Source organism: Antedon bifida, chromosome 3 (assembly GCF_963402885.1).
Source record: "Antedon bifida chromosome 3, ecAntBifi1.1, whole genome shotgun sequence".
Taxonomy (NCBI): Eukaryota; Metazoa; Echinodermata; class Crinoidea; order Comatulida; family Antedonidae; genus Antedon; species Antedon bifida.
This window is the reverse complement of record NC_136228.1, coordinates 25,994,284-26,010,929: the sequence shown is the minus strand read 5'-3', so window position 1 is coordinate 26,010,929 and position 16,646 is coordinate 25,994,284. Positions and strand designations below refer to the sequence as shown.

Here is a 16,646-nt window from a genome sequence, read left to right as displayed (position 1 = left end):
ATTTCAGGTAATTATTTCTCAAACAAAATATTTACCACTGCTAGAAGTTAAAAACAGACAATTTAATTTAGGTTGAACGATTTGCCCCAAAGTGTTTTCCGATTGTGGTATACACTGTCTAATGGATGTCGATGCTGAAAAATACCCGCACAAAATTACCTATCTCCTATGATAATTGTTTTTAATAGCTGAAAATAGGTTTTAAAGCAGCTCGAGTACAGCATTATAATGTTGAAGACAAGCCGATTTTCTTTAAAAAATACTATTTTGATAGATTTTATATATGTTTATACAAACGTATTGCTTGGCGATGAATGGAACATTCCAATCTCTCAGTCTTCCAGTATAATCATTTGGTATAACGACGCAAGTAGGTACATTTATGGGTCCTCGGGGGATACTCTTAAAACCTTTGACAATAAATACATAAACCTTTTTTTTTCGCCATTTGAAGCGCAAATTTCTTACTGTGAGTGTGGGTACTGTTTAAACACATAATTATACAAATAAACTTTATTACTGACAGTTGCTTCTGAACGATAATTGTATTAACTAATAATTACAAAAAATATAAACGTCGTAGTGGTGTATCGTTACACATACTTTACTATTTCAATCGACTATGACAGTGACAGTTTTACCCAAAATGTTTTACTGTGTTTAGTGGTATATTATTTATAAAACATAAATAATATAAGGAATATATTTTTCACTAATTGACTAATTTCTTTCGAAAGTAATTCCCAGGGTGATAATTTTAGTTGACTACATAAATCACTGTGTCTAGTTATTCATTCATGTATTAAATACGGTACGTACATTTGAAATCGCCAGGTTTTTTTGGTATCTTGTCAAAGATATACACTCATCAGTAGGCAAAATGTCACAGACACTTTATAACATGAAAAGATTCAGGATTAAACATAACCATAACCTTTATAATCCCAATGACATCACTACTAATTATTGAAATTCTACATGAGTAAATAAAAAAAAATGATTGTATTCTTACAATTTGGTCAATTACACATCACATTTCATTTGGAATTAGCTCTATCCTACGAAAAAGTGATATCTAACCGTGATAATTACAATGCTCTAACTAATGCACGTTCAGCTTTCTGTAAATATTTTGAGAATTTTTGGCATGCGACGTTGTTGACTGATCGCATTGGGAAATTAACTTGTTGTGTGTGCCGTCTATAACTGCTCTACTCAGCATCTAAAGTTGGAGTACTGCCTATGTCCCTAGCATTCATCAATGATTTACGGTGGATAACTTGAATAAAAGTAGGTGTGTCAAATAATGAATGTTTTGTAGTCATTGAATGGAGAGAATATTTCATTCGATGAAAAATGTATTGCTCTATTTTCAACTTATGAAATATTATTTGTACACTACGTACAGAACATTAAATTAAGCTACCCAGTGTAAAATTTCATGTGATGAATTCCAAAATTTAAACACACTTTTTAAATAAATCATAAAAAATATAAATGTTGAATTTTTTTATTGTTTCTTTTGTCTATCTGGATATTATTTCTTCAAAATAACTAAACATTTTGGCAAAATTAAGCCTAATGCAGGTCAAATTAGCCATCTCTTGTATGTTAACAACAGTGAAAGGTAGATTTTTCTAAGCACACGTGACGTCACAGCAATTTACGGCAAAGGCACGTGGCGATATCGTAAATCTCGCAATTGTTCTGAAATCATATGTACATCCCTAATATGTTGTCAAAATATGATTCTCTGTAAATTTGTCCTTCAAATATTCCATTATATACTACCAATTCCATTGTACATTGGTGCTAATCTTGACCTGACAATAAGTATGATATCAAGCTCCTACATTGTACTAAAATATTAATTAGCAATATTCAAAGAATATGCAATCAATTCTTAACATGTATGGGGTCAATATTGCTCTGTAAATGCAATGAATAGTCCAATTAAAAGTTTAATAATATCACATACAGATTGGCATGCCTCTGGTATTTACGTCAGCCAATACGCAATTGCCTTGGGTAATATGCCACCACAAACTTGACTTTATGCTAAATTATTCATGAAATTACACTATACATATATATACGTTGAATAACGATAAAATCACCAAATGTTCTATTGTGTTGCCCAGTATTGAAAAATGTAGGCCAAACAATCATTCCAATCAGTGGTGACAATGTAGGTAAACAAACAAACATCACAAAAATAAATGAATAAATGCAAGGTGTATTATGATATGAAATGATGTAACAATGATGCTGCTGTCAATGCATAACAAGATTAACTAGATTTGAACTCGTCACTTTGACGAATTCGGGTTATCCGCCACGCAAACTGCACGTGCACGTCATACGTTAGAATATTGCGCTCAGAAAAACGATTATGCCATTGACAAAATGTTAGCGCGCTCTCTATTTTGTGTCACGTCTAAGTATATTAAGCATAACACTATACTGTATACATACTACATTCAGTGCAGAATAGATGAAAAAAAGTGACCAAAGTTATTGACGCTTTTGAACATGATGACGTCATCACAATTTTGAAAATGGTAAATCATGCGAAAGGTAATTGATTGACCTAGACAATATAAAAAAATAACGAGAAATGGAATACCGATAAGTGGAGATGCGCTCTATTAAATGTGATGAGCTATGACGAAAGAGACAAAAATCCTCTATTTTATATTCGAGTGGCCATACGATGACGTCACAATATCGGGTTAGCCATATCGATGCATGATTCGATATCTACAACTCATCTCCTTTCAGAATATGTAATAAAAAATAAAATTAACCATGTAGTTTAGAATCTATGACTGTTTAAAAAAAGGCATAATTTTGACGAATTTTTGAACTTTTTCATCAAAAACGCGCGTAAATTATCTAATTCCACGTGCTTGTATGACGTGATTTTAATTCGAAATTGTTTAAAAGTTGGTAAAATTACTAGAAATGGCTGGAAAAACATAAATCACGCGAAAAAAGCATGTTTTAACGCAACGTGCGCACCGCGCGCGTACAAATTTGCGCGCGCATGGGAATTTTTGACATGCTCAAAATGACATGAAACGCATAGAAAGTTGATTAGAAATTGATTTTTTGCATTTTGAAATTTTATATGCGCGTGCGTGCGTAACTTTGTGTGAAACATGCAATTTTTAATCCAAAGAAAGTTTGCCCTTGATATGACTTAAATTTTCACCAAGTGTCAATACAAAATGACTTTTGGTTTTTAACCTATGTTAAATACGCGAAATTCATAAAATTGCGCGTAACTTACGCTGCGCCACTCGCACGGGACCGAAAACCTTATTACGACATCTTCAGATAGAGGTCAATCTTTTGATAAAGTTATATACTGTTATGTTGAGAAGATTTAGAGATACACGCGCAACAAAATTCTGGGAAAGAAGAATAAGAAAGAAAAAAAAAACTAGACATGAAACTCGTCACTTTGACGAGTTAGTTATCCGCACCACGACAAACGCCACGTTCACATCATACGTTGGAATATTGCACACAGATAAAGATTATGGCATTATGACAAGAACTGAAGAATATGATATGCTGTTAGTGCTGAATTCTGTTAATTTTGTGTCATATAGCATATACATGCAAACAGTATAATCTGTATACATATTACATACAGTGTAGAATAGGTGAAATTACGGGACCCGCCATTTATTCCAATTTTTAACATGGCGACGGTATCAAAATGAAACACTTGGATAGCAATTTCAGAAGGAAATTATCTCAGGAACAACATATTAACGTGTAGAAGAAATTTGAATACATAAAATATAGATGCGCACCCTTTTAAATGTGATGAACTATTACGCAAAATATGAAAATTTGACCTTTTTAATTAAACTTGTCATATGATGACGTCACAACATCTGATTGACAAAATGTTCACATGAATTCGTATCTACAATCCAATAGCTTCCAGAAAACGTTTTAATCGTGATTATCACATTTTATTCTTACGAGCTATAACAGATTAAAATTTACTGTAAAGATAAAATTAATGACCCACGTAATTTAAATTTTTAGGCATGATGACGTTATAAAAATTAAAATATTTTTAACTCATGCGAAAGAAAATTGATTGACCTAGATAATATTAAAATCTCGGAGAAAATGGAAGACGGATAAGCGTGATGCGCTCCATTGAATGTGATGAGCAATAACGAAAGAGACAAAAATCCTATTTTTTACATTTGTGTGGCCATACGATGACGTCACAACATCCGTAAGGAAAAAATTCTGCATGAATTCATATCTACAACATATCTGCTTACATATTAAGTTAAAAAACTCGGGGGTAACGGTTGATCCTGAGGAGCTATAATAGATTCAAAATAGGCATAATTTTGACAATATTTTGTAACTTTTGCAACTAAAACGCATGCAAATGGTCTAAATCAACGTGTACGTATGACGTCATTTTAATTTGAAATGATGTCAATCTTTTTAAAAATAACTAGGAAAGGCTGGAAAATCACAATTTAATAGAAAAAAACATGATTTTCATGCTGCGTGCACACTGCACACGTAAAATTGTTCGCGCGCGCGGGAAATTTTGACATGCGCAAAATGTCATGAATGGCGTAAAAAGTTGATTAGAAATTAATTTTGCGCATTTTAAAATTTTAAATGCGCGTGCGCGCGTAACTTCTTGTAAAACACGCCATTTTTAGTTAACTAAAAGTTTGCCCTTGATATGACTTAAATTTTCATAAAGGGTAAAAAAAAAATTACGCTTGGTTTTTAAGCTATGATCAATCATAAAAAATCATAAAATCGCGCGTAAGTCACGTTGCGCAACTCTGACGTCATTCAAAATAGGAGGTGCACAACTTCACGTAAATGCCCATGTGTTGACAAAGTTATGAAATGTTATGTTTACCCATTTTAGAGAAACGCTCCTCACAAAAAGGAAGGAAAGAAAGAAGAATAATACAGAAAAATATTGATCCAATACAATCACAAGGAGTTATCCGCTACTAAGCGGATAACTAAAAAAAAAAAAAGATCCTGACAATAACAAGGGGTTATCCGCCAAGTGCGGATAACCAATAATGTTGATTTTTTTGTTCACATTGAATATTGACGTGATTTAAATACTGGATTTCATTTCATGGGTTATGTATTATTATTATTACAAATAATGAGTGCGATGTTACAAATTAATGAGGTGAAAGACGAAATTCTATTTTCAAGATTCGAAGCTTGAGTGAAAATAGAATTCCATATTCACCGAATTTATTTAGGTGTTAATAATATTTATTATTGTTAATATGATTAAATTAAACACTGGGCATAAACACCGCAGTTTAAAACTCTAGAAATGCACTAAGAACACACCACACAAGGTGGAAGGAACCATGGATTAAGGAATAGAAGGATGTGCATCAACGGTGAGATCAAATGATTTTCCAACGTGCTCGTCTATACTAAAGCACTGCTGCCAATCAAACAATTTGAACTCCGTGTCTCTAACCGCGGCCCTCTATAGGACGCTGCGAATCAAACAAACGTAGCCATGTAGAAATAGTATGCGCAGTCTGATTTTTCTATCGGCATGTCTGTGTCGAAAGATATTGATGAGCAATTTGTTTTAATTTCATCACAATTAGACTACGAAAAGTTCACCTTCTTACGACCGAAATTTTGAGTAGTTGATAATAATAATAAAATATGCAATTTTTATATTTGAAGTATCTTATTGTTCTGCAACCTCCTGAAATTAAAAATTGCGTTAATCTATATAATATTAAATTATGCATTTGACCATGTATGTTGTTTACTGTCTGCTGTGGTTTGCAGTACAACAAACATGTTTTTAATATATGGCTAAGCATTGGTTTCTTCATGAATCTCCTTAATTATCGATGTGATTATATTTAAGTTGTAGTGCCTGGTGATTGGCTAGTAGTTATGTCATCCATATCACAGCCAATCACCAGGCCTAATCGAATCAAAACTGCGAGATTGTCACTGACTCTACTACTCTAGCGCTTGTTTTGAAAAGTAGACGCAAGGCAAACCATAAACAAACGAAGCATGGATTAGTGAATAAAAGTACCTTGTCCATTATTATTATCTATATATTAATGCTACTAAATTGTTCGCGTAATTTTACGTGTCTCCTCCAAAACCACTGAAAGGTACGTGCTCACATTTGGCACACTGATGTTTATTCAGGGGCCGCACACGATAGGTTATGTCACTTTCCTGATTTTAAGGATAAACACAAAAAAGAGGCATAAAATAGCAGTAATATGACGTCTCAGCAACCATGTTACGTCACTGTATAAACTATGCAACCTCCTCTGTCTTGTACCGCCATGCCGGGCCGCTAAATAAACAGTCTTTAGTCAACCATATCGAATGATCGCACCATTGAAGTTTTAATTAATTACACCTATCCTTGGAACAGAATGTATTTTGTAAATCACGGATTGGTTCAGTGAGCAAATCGCCGTGACCATTCATATCGATGCTTAGTAGGTTCGAGTTCAATCCGTGACATGTGTAATAATTAAGTATCACCGTTTAAAGCTAAACATCAAAACTAAACCACAATGTAATTCCAAAACTAGCAAAAAAAAATACACCCAAAAAAATTGAAAAAAAAAAAAAAATACATGAAAAAAATGTAAATGAACAAACAAACAAAAAACACACAAATAAAACGAATCCAAATAGCCTAGGTGTTGTGTTTCCACAAAATAAATAATAAATAACGTTTTGGGTGTATAGTTTCATTTTTGAGTGAATATAAAAAACCATGAAATAAACAAAAATGTAAATTTTAAAAAAACACACACACACAAATAAAACAAATCCAAATGAGTGTTGTGTTTCCGCTAAATATCAAATATCAACGTCCGAGCGCATTTCGACTACTTTTTGTGTTGAGTCCGTAATCATTGTTATTATTCCAATACTTCACATCTTAATTCGATAACTTACCAATTCATATTTTATCATTAAGATGTTTTAATCTCTGCCGAATGATTGACAGAATTCTGTCCCGCTCATGCACGTTGTCACTTTCTGAGGCGCACCCCAAATTCAGTATTACTTTCATCTTGTAGCTTACAGATATTTCAAAGTAAAGGAATACTCCGTGTATAACAAAATCAATGGCCGTAAGTAGTTCCCAATTGTATTGTTGACAGTTTGTTTTTTTTTAAAAAAAAAACAATTTGTCAGGGGCTGGGAAGTGATTTTTTATTTCGTACAGAAGTTGGGGCCCCTTGTGTGAAAGATAGTTAAGTTCCTAAGTAAAAACTAAACCTAACCCTCTAAATAATGTCTCTCTCACTATAAAGTAAAAAGAACTTGCTCATCGGATTCGAACCCCATACATCGACATGTAAAGTCCATAGCCTAATCCACTCGACTACACAGACAGCTCGACAGAAAACCTTTGTATTAGCGAATTGTTAGATCATTTCTAACGTAGTGTATGGACATGATTAATGAATATTCATGTTTATTTTGTGACGTCTCATGAGGGGTCCCCAACTTATGTACGAAAAGAAATATCGTGGCCAGGAAAAGTACGCTTTTATTATACTTAATAATCATGCCATGTGAATTATTATTAAGGTAGACAAACCATGCGGAGCATGGGTTTCTGGTAGACTACACTTTAATTACAAAAGTAGCAAGTACGTAACAAATCTCCCATACAAAAAAATTACAAAATATCAAAACCAGTGAAATAAAAATAAAATATAAATGAATAAGCTTAATTCGTATTTCCGCAGCAATGTGTTTTTCATTCGATTTTTGTCCACTTTTTTTTATCTCTACGTATCAAATAATTAATACACCACGAAAAACACCCAAAATAATATAGTTTGGCATTTTTATGTTATGTGTTTGGGCGCATCATCTAATTTACACAGCACAATTTTTCTTTAGCGTCTTTTATTTTCCAGTCAAAAGTAAAGTCAAAGTTCCATATCTACTGTACTATTGCTTTAATTTTTTAGCCTACATATTTATATTGAAGTGAAGGAATAGTGTATAATAAACCAATGGCCGTAAATACAGTAGTTACGAATTTTATTCGTGATACAACTTGTTTTTATTTTGATAATTTGTCAAAGTACTTTTATCAAAGTGCGCTCTTATTATACTTGCCCATGCAAAGTATATAACAACAAAGGCAGAAAAAGACTGTTACTGCTAGTTATTATTATTCTCACAAGAAGTAGACAAAGGTGAGTATATAGATCATGATTACACGTTGTAGCTACTACACTTAAGATATAGCCTACCAATAGGCCTACCTATATCAATCTCAGCTAATCATATAGGGTTTACTAGTAGGCCTAGGCCTAGTATCCTTGCTGATTTTGTAATATTGCATGTAGGCAACTAGTTGTTGTCTCAGATATAGGGCTACTACAGGTCATAAAATGCTACTTTAAGGTCATAAAAACATTCGCGTAGATCAATCGCGCCAGATTTCAAACATTTCGGAAAAAATAATGTTTTTTTAAACCCAAACTACAATTTACAAACAATTTGTATTTAATCTTGTAATTACATTTATTAATAAACTTTTCTGGGAGATCGTTTAATTCGAATTCAGAAAAGTTATCATCAAATTTGTTGCATAAAGTTTTGTTCGTCACCATAGCAGCTAGCGCTAAAAATATGAAAAATTAATCATGCCATCAAGAGTGCGTGAAAGCATAGCCAACAAGGTTAAAGATTGTTGCGCATATGTAGTAAACAGTATATTAGGCACGCGACCGTTTCGTCGGTAAATTAAATTGTGTTTATTTTGTAACATTGTGGGCGGTCCGCGCTCTGTCGGTTAGAGTCATGGAAGCTTTGATCTCAAACTGATGCATATCCTTCTATTCTTTAAGCCATGAAGAAACTGACTCTAAATGGTAAATTTCTTGAGGGTCAGAAGGTCATCCTCGTTTGAACATTTATTTATTTAGTGACATATATAGATTTAACAGGCACAGAAAAAATGTCAACCACCCAGTGATATATGGAAAATTAATTAATTTAGAAGAGATAAAGATGAGGAATGAGGAATGAGAAAAAGTCACCCCAATCAAATTTCAAACTCTGGACCTTCTGTTGATATGCAGATAACCTGACCATTATTATTCAAATACAAACAAATTAAATAGGTTTATATTAGCTTTTTTATTACAGAACTCTGTATCTCGTAAACCAGGTCATTTCTTGTCTGAAATGTGCGTTCTAAGGTTAATTGTGATAAAAAGAGAAAAACAATGCACTACCTAAGTGGCTCGCTGAAAAGTTACGGTTCTTTTATTTGTTTCACAATATGAAAATATCAATCTGCGCACGATGCATGGCCGCTTAAATAATTAGAATCAACTTATTAGGTCCGAAAAACGTAGGTCTAGTGTCTTTAATGAAATGGTAGAGTGTTATATTTTGCATGCCAGACAAGCATTGTAAAATAATACAGTGTGATTCCTAAAAGTGGAGAATATTATAATAGATTGATAATGATAAAATAATAATTTTTTTTGTTATGGTAAAACATTTTAATTTACTCTAGTGTTCATAATCTTTTCACATCTTATATAGCAATTGATACACAATAATAGCTAAAAATCGGTTTAAAAATAGTTTAAAGAATATTACTCCATTGTATGAAGGAAGTAGAGGGGGCTAAGTGTGTTATTTCAAACAACACAAAGGATTTTGTTCAATCATTTACATAATAATAGTGAAAAACTTGCATAGTCATTACTTTGTAGGCCTATCAATGTTAAATACTGGTTGAAAAAATGTTTATTGACAATTTGAGAATAAAATAAGATTAAATTGATTTGCTGCCCACTATAATTTTCATAAAAAAATATTAACAACTCTTTGGGACACCCCTAATAAGATAAAGGGGAAACTTTTCATAGAGAAATATTATAGAGATATGACACTTGACATCCTCGAGGGAATGATATTTTGCTTGAGGGAATCTATATTTCCCTGAGGGAAATATATATTCTCGAGAGCAAAATATCATTCCCTCGGAAATGTCAAATCTTATATTTTACCGATATAAAAGGTGATATCTGTTATGTTAAAAAGTCAACAAGTAGTAGAATATCTGCTTGGTCAGGTAGCTTATGTAAATAAGCCTGCCGAGTTAGGCATTCAATAATATACAGATAATTACTAAATAATGTTTCCTTGGTAATAAAATATTCACTTAGGCGTAGGCCTTGTAAATTAACAGAAGAATTTCCATCAATAATCCTACACTAATAATAAAACTAATAATACTAGTACTAGTAGGCCGAATAATTACTAAAAATAATTCGTCTTTGAGCCTAATTACCGGATGTTCAGTGTGCGCACATACCAGGTTACGCCCCGAGTATTGACCAATCACCAATCTTTTGTCGCATCTATAGAGGGCGAATAACAAAATAAGGGCACTATGTATGCATAGATTAATAGTTTAGTTGAATTATTCCTTCAAGCGAATTGAATCGTTGTCTCATGATGATGTGGGCTAATCTTTGCGAGTCCCAGATGATGAATTTTATTCATTTATCACCAAACGAGAGTTGCCACAAGCAAATTACACAGTCAATATCAAACTCCTCAAGAATTTGCTGGATTTTATATGTTTAATGACAGGGACACGATAATCAATATCATCGTACTCATACGATTTACAATCCTTGCAGTGGCAGTCATGTGATTCAGTTTCAACCAATCACGTTCATGTATTTACATAGTCTATGTAATATATTTATAACATGGGTTCAAGGATGTAGCCAATCAGATACGTTGAAATGAGTCAAGTGTGTCCATTATCATGCACTGAAGTGCAAAAAGTGCACAGAAAAAAACCATAACAGCACTGTGTGCCAATCGTATGTCAGATTACCGATCGACCGATTTACAAGTACAAACCAGTCGTCTGCATCGCAGCCCATTAAAAAAAAACAAAAAAAACACACACACCACTTGTATATATTGTCATTTCTGGTACACGGCTGTTTTGCTAGGTCTAGGCTAGGCAGTGATTTGGTCGCCGAGCAGTGGTGCTTGCCGCAGTAGGCGTAGCTCCTAGGCTAGGTGTATTTTTTTTTTTTACATAGTTCATAGACCCATGTTATAAAACAAATAACAAATAAGTCTAAATTTGTGCGATAGTGGAGATGCGGTGCACTCTCAGGTATTTACAATGTTGTACAACATGTCACATCATTGAAAATACCCTCGAGTGCGCCGCATCTCCACTAAGGCACTCTGACTTTTCCAATCACTTACAAAAGCAACAAAATAATAAAATTCCATTTAGATAGTTATTTTAGTATTATTATACGAAAATGGATATTCATAATATAAATTATGATACTTTTTCTGGCTTAGACCAATGCATATCAGTTTTCAGTGGTGGATATTTAAATAATAAACATTTTTTCATTCTGAACTTGGATGATTGTCCTTTCTGTTAGACCATTGCAACTGCATAGTGTACCTTTAAAAAAGTTTTAGTTATTACCTCTGCCAGAATGGCAAGGAGGTTATGTAGTCGATCATGTGATCATGTTAACTGTAAGACATGAAGTAATAAAATAAATCTTATATTAGTCTTGGTAGGGATATATATAAATACTGTACTGTACATCCAAACAAAACTATAATAGAACCACTTTTGTTGGCAAGAAGTAATGTACGCGAATACAACAAGGTTATATTAATATTTCTGTGATTTTTTTAAAAACTTTTATTGTATAGCTCTTAAAATGAACAGCTGCTATGTTGAAATGTATGTAAATAAATAACCTTCCCTTTTTTAGAAGCGGATGAACACTATTCAACACATATAATACATACAAATAGCATTGCTTATATTAAAATCAAGTATTTATTCAAATTACCTTGTCCAGAGATCATACAAAATAAATATGTAAAAAATGTAAAATATATGTTTATATGCTTATATTCTCAATTGTGCAATTATAGATTATTATATAAAACAACCAATCAGTCCTCAGACCTAACTTACAAATTGAAATGTCTGTATAATTAGCAGAAATCATAATGTAACATAGTCCAGTTACACCATAACTTTGATAATAGAATATTATATCAACCATGGACACTAAATTGATTATTAGAGCAACGACCTGCTTAATATATGCACTGACTTTTAATCAATCAATATTAAGTATAATGTTTCTTCATTGTAAATTCTGGTCATTTCAATATACATCTTTGGGTTAATAATTTTATATCTGGGTTACTTGGAGCAAAGCTTTGAATTGATCGAATTTTATATGCAAATCATTTTACTTATTTTTTTCTAAATAAGCCAAACATCTGATTTGGTTATTAGCCATGATATATCTTGGGATATAATATCTCTAAATCACCTTTGGCTATATTTTGAATTGTGCCCTTCATTCAAGTCAATATTTGCAATATTAGCCCAGATGTATTTATACTAATTTGTACTTCAAAGAAATTAAAAACACAAAATCGCAAAAGAATCACATCATTGTAGACCAAAACAGATCGTATGGTATTCTATAGGGTATATTTTTGGTCATAAAAAAATAAAGCTCTTGATAAATATATCATTAAATAGAGTATTTCTCTCAATCGTTCACAGATATTATTTGTTATTATTATAGATTCTACTCTACAGTATATGGTAGGAACGTTTCTATTTTGATTGATTAATCAGTAAAAAAAAACCCTAAAAATAATTTCTTTTCATATACAGACAATTTTAATAAACTATTACTACAGGAAGATGGGTTTTCTTGAAATTATATTGTTTATTTTATCTGAATTGTATTGTAATTTGAAGAAATGCTTACAATTTCAAACCATGAATTATGACAAGAAATGAAACATGATGATGATTAAAATTATGTTAATTTACTTTACAATTTTACTGATTTTTTTTTCACTGAATCTTCAATTGTTTTTGGTAATTTTTCCCAGAGATTAGCAACAACATATCGAATAGATATGCCTAAATGAGGTTGATTTGTAAAGAGCAAAATGTAGATGATTTGAGAGTCTAGTACTGTATCATCATATACGTTTAAAACTCAAAGTTGTGAGAGCGCAGTGTGTTGGACTTTTTGATCGCGAGATTGGGATTTCATGCCATGATTTAATGCCCATTGTGAATCTCAATTTATTGAAATACATTAATACAAAGATGGCCGGAAGTGGTACTCTTGTACGTAAAATTTATAATAAGTGGCACCTCTAGTTCACCGGAAATGACACTCCATAGCACGCTAGCAAACAACAATACGATCGTAGCCTACACAGGGAGTGGTAAAACACACACAACTAACAATATAACATTTATTATATATATTTATATAATCAACAGAAAGTCCTGCTGGCACTGATTTTTCTAGTGCATTTGATACGGCTGACCACAGCATACTTTTGACCAGTCTATCATCCCTGTTCAGGGTTAGTGGCACAGTCTTAAATTCGTTTAGATTGTACTTATGTGATCGTCAGCTCTCCTTAACTATTCGGGATACATCATCTCAATATAGGCAGTAGGGGTGTTCCCAAGGTTCTGTACTTGGACTTGTATTGTATGTGCTGTACACTTCTCCTCTTGAAGATATTATAAAATCACATGGATGTAGTGTTCTGCAGATGATCTTCAGCTCTATTATACATTTAGGAGTGTGGACAAAGGCATAGCAAATGAAAAGATCATGCATTGACAAAATGTGTGAATGAGAATATTCAAACTATCTGGCTTTGAACGAATCCCAAACTGATTTTATAAATTTTCAATCAAAGTTTTTCAAATCTCCTCCAATCAAAGACATTTCTATTGGCAATTGTTCCAAGATGGTGAAGTCTGATGTTAAGAGCTTGGGAGTCACATTAGACTAGTATATGGTTTTAAAATCACAAGTTCATAAGGTATGTTGTGCAGCTCAAGCAGGATTGGTAGTATTTTACGAAACATCTGGACAACAAAAGCACTGAGAGACTACTACATGCCTACATAACATCAAGGTTGGATTCTTGCAATTCCATCTTATATGGGCTACCAAAATCTGAAATCACAAAACTACCACTGATTCAGAATGCTGCTGCACATATTTTCACTAGGATCAAAGCACTGGCTTCCTATCCAAAAACAGAATTAATTTCAAGATTATGTTGACTACGTACAAGAGTTTGAACTCAACTTCGCCATACTACATTGATGACCTTATCACACCATATTGTCTTCCTAGATAATTAATCTATGCAAAACCGGCCACTGTTTTTAAGGGCCTGTTTCTGCTGCATAAAAGTGTAATTCATAATATGGAGCAAATTATGTTTTATAGTAATTTATTTGATATATCAACATGGTAAATATCAATAAAATATGTTATTAAATGTTTATAAAATATATAACGTTGTTTATTTAACGGAATTCGGACAAATTCATTGCTCTAAATTTGTGTAGTAACGATCAGTGCAGAGAGACCATGTGACTTCACGGCACACATGAGAGAAAACATTCCGATGTGGGTGATTCGCGTCCACCAATCAAATAGCCAGAATCCAAAATCATTCAACTGTGAGCTCTGCCGATCGCGGGAAAGATCAGCTTTGATTGGCTTATGATGACATCATATCATAAAATGATGGTTTTGTAGTTAAGCCTCACGTAATTTTCACAATTTTGTTTCAAAAATGAAATAAATGGACATTCTTTATGGTATGTGTGATTTTTCTAAAAGATTTGCATAATAATAAAGGCTTCATATCGAGAAAAAAATGTTTTTTTGCCACTTATAACAAATATTTCTGAGAGAAAAAAGCACATGGCATGTGGAACTATATTATCTTGGCGTAGGAAGACAAACAAATCCCAGGTCATGAGAGGCTTAACTACAAAAACAAGGTTGAATAGGGTAAGGTCACTGGACCGTTCAAAGGTTTTGAGTAAACAATCCAGCGTTTATGGTCGTACGCGCTAGATGATTTTTTACGATATTTTAACTACATTTTTTACATGTTTGGTTGGATGTAATTGAAATAAAAAATAGTTGATCTGATGGAATGATATGTAAATAAACAAACACTCAAAAGAATTATGTTTACAGTTCAATTATTTTCATAAAAATACATAAAAATGTGTTTACCAATGGACAAATAATCGCGTTAATGACATAGCGCGCATGGAAAATAATTTCAGTGGAAGGATTCTGGAAGTGTAGCCTAGAAATTGTTCTGCTAAGACCTATGGTAGTTAATGCGGTGCCTCATTTAGGCCTGACAGTCTACATTTCATATTTGACTTGGCAAAGACTTAAGAAAAACTAGAACTACTATATTTTCGCGTAATTGTTATAATCTCGATCTCATGGTAAAAATAAACATCGACATCAAACACTAAACTATATTATAGTCTAGACTAAGAATACTACTATTGTCACTATTATTGAAATATATTTATGAATGGTTGTAATATAGTGTTATGTAAAATTAAATGTTTTTTAAATGCTTGGGTATATGTTTTCTGGATGGTACAGTACAGAAAATCAATTATAAAAAACTACTATAAATATAAAAATTTCATAAAATTCAAAATAACTTTCAATTGATTTAAATATAAAACAAGATTCCAATATATATATACACAAAGGTCGTAAAAATAAAATATTTAGAAAAATTGAAGTCCTAAATTCGAAATCCCTGTTATTAAATTAATAATCTACAAAATACGATATTAAGATACAAAATTCGGTAAGTGGGATGCAGCTCCAACTATTTATACATTGTCTACACACTTGCACAATCATGTTATTAGCTAAACCTCTATACTACAGTATGCAAATCAATTTGACACTTCATGTCAAAGGACATTTTCTTCATTGTATAAAACATACACAATGATAAATAATTGTCTACAGTAGTATTGCAATACTAATTGAATCTAATATTTTATGACCATCCACCACCACTTGGGAGAACAAGTAAATTATCACAAAACTTTTTTAATTAAAAATTTACAATAATGTTTTGAAAGGTCGGAATGTACTGAATAAAAAAGTTTGATGGCAGGCTTGTGTTGAAAATTTATTTGATTATAAATGTTACCATTATTACAACCACATAATTAAATGCCGCTCCCTCAAATAAACAGGCAAGCTCACTCTTTAGTATTACAAATTCTCATCATAGATAAACTTCCATGTGCACTTAGAGGTTCAGAAAATTTAACATTTTGAAAATGTGGCACAGGTCAGGGTGAAAGGTTATATGAATAAATGCATGTTCTTGAATCTTGACAACCACTGGTCACAGCAGGGTGATTTTGGTTTTGAAATGAACAAAATGCCATATTCTGACCTTTGACCCATATCCCAGGGTACTTGAATTTGGAAGGGCGGATCCATCACAGGGGAGGAGGGGAGGCTGGCAGTGCTAAGGGACGCCCAAAAAAAAGATAAATCCTTGAAACCATAGTCATTTAGAAATGAAGACAATGTTGTTCAATGCAATGTTTTAATGCTCATACTACCATAATTATTTTGCCAGGGCTGTTCCATATTTAAAGGCCAAAGTATAATTTTGTGTACCGTATATTTCGGTGTACAAGTCGCACC

General features: G+C 32.5%; 2 protein-coding genes across 4 annotated transcripts in view; both read right to left on the bottom strand.

Annotated features, from left to right (window-relative positions):
* LOC144836923 (uncharacterized) overlaps nt 1-16,646 on the bottom strand; it is a 287,299-nt gene that overhangs the window by 189,542 nt on the left and 81,111 nt on the right. The window lies entirely within an intron of this gene.
* LOC144836856 (uncharacterized) overlaps nt 1-16,646 on the bottom strand; it is a 178,317-nt gene that overhangs the window by 116,681 nt on the left and 44,990 nt on the right. The window lies entirely within an intron of this gene.